Raw genomic sequence first — 1,901 nt, 5'->3', positions numbered from 1 at the left:
TATGAATAGCGTGTTCGACAGACCAATCCATGATTTTCTCGTAGTTCCTGCATCGATGACGGGTGTTGAAGTTAGGGTAAGAGACCGCGTGTCCCTGCACCCAGTACCATGTGATCATCGTCACGTCGGCATTGCACATAATATTCTGCCTTATCATTTCGATGCAGTGATCTGGACCGTAACGGTACACCATAAGTAATAGTGCCTTAAGGCAGAAATAATATTCACCAAGATGCAAACGGACTATCTCTGGGGTATTTTGGAACGAAATATCCGTGGGCTCATAGTACTCCAACCAAGAGGCTTTGCGAAGCAAGTTCTACACCAGTGTAAGTCAAGAATGAACATATCGTCGGTGTCGGTGTAGTATGACTTACCACACAATGCAGTTGGTGGGCAGATTCCAAGGAAGCCATATAACCTCCGCCAATTTTGTCCGGATATCTGACTTTCGAAGTAAATCTGTTGTGCCTGCTTTGAGCATCTCCTCACGGGTCATCCGAGTTGGTGCCACTAGGTTTCGTGGAGGTGGTCAATTAGTAACTAGTATAACGAGATCAATGACGCACCATTACGAGATACTCTATTCCAAGCGGCATCAATTTCTGGGGAAGGGGGGCCACGATAGATAGAAGGAAAGTTGAGGGTTCCGTTAAACCTCACAATTACAGGCTCGATAGCAATATTGGCTGGAGCTGTGATGGTTTAATAACTATACCGTTCAATGTGGTCCGTCCACTCACAATATATGCTAGGAATGTCATTGTGCAGGTAAGTCGAAGGCGTACGCATCCATAGCGTGAAAAAGAGAACCGATGTGCATACAAGTATGCCATGGGTCAACCACAGGCGAAGGGTACGTGACTCGGGACGAGGTTCTGCACCGAACCTTGCTGCATCACCAGATAGTTTTTCGTTGTCATCGTCGACAGTGTTAACAAGAGAGTACTGTGAGAAATATTTGACCATCATCTTTGGGTAAAGTAACTGAATGCGAGGGAGTGGGGACAGTTGGGGTCCGGGAGGGTCTAGGTCTAGCTAAGACTCAAGAGCCTTTAAGTTTGTGTTGGATGTGGGCTATCGAAAATACCCTACACCTATCACAAGTGCTGATCTTATCGATCATCGCATACATAGAGTGCATTATATGAATGTCGATGAATTCTGAAATGATGCATGAATCACCGGTCTAGGATAAGCATGCCGCTGGTTTGAAAATAAATCTGCACCTCTGCACACATGGCTGTGCTAGCACAAATGTAGACTACTACATATGTAGTAACACGTTGTTACACGTCTACTTATTCGGTTCAAAAATGAACACCAGAAGCTTCCATCATGACAACTGCATCGCTCCACCAACTGCCAGTGTGTACCGTCTTGGCATGTATGTGACAACTGGCATGCATACAAATTAAGACGGTAGTAGGTACACACATCCTCTCCATTTGGAAGTGACTTACTACGTGGCAGCTATTCGAAACGAGATAACGCTGGACAACTACGAATTCTCCACATTCCATTAGGCAACTACGCAACTCATCTTGGCTTTGCAACATATTGATCAGTAATCTTCACAAGTGTTGACGTGGACGCCCTCCATCTGGCTACTAGTAATTCAAGGAAATGAATAAAGAAACCTCAGAGTCACTCTCAGGCTGCCCCTGCATAAATCAATGAGCCAATCGTGGGCGCTAGCCATCTTGTTTCAGGAATCTGCATAGTGCACCTGGCCCGGGTGTCAGCATACCCACTGGAAGCCGCGGGCTTTTGAAGGCAATTGTAGTTGCTATTCTATGAGTCCATAACACATTAATGATTCATTTGACCTGCAGATGGGAAGCTGCAGGTTCCATTGGTAGCTAATTCGCGCACCCGAGAGACAACTAGAATGTCATGGG

The sequence above is a fragment of the Suillus subalutaceus genome, assembly GCF_016647625.1.
Source record: "Suillus subalutaceus strain FC151 chromosome Unknown DFJ58scaffold_297, whole genome shotgun sequence".
In the NCBI taxonomy this organism is placed as follows: domain Eukaryota; kingdom Fungi; phylum Basidiomycota; class Agaricomycetes; order Boletales; family Suillaceae; genus Suillus; species Suillus subalutaceus.
The sequence above is the reverse complement of the archived record's forward strand: the minus strand, read 5'-3'. Positions refer to the sequence as shown.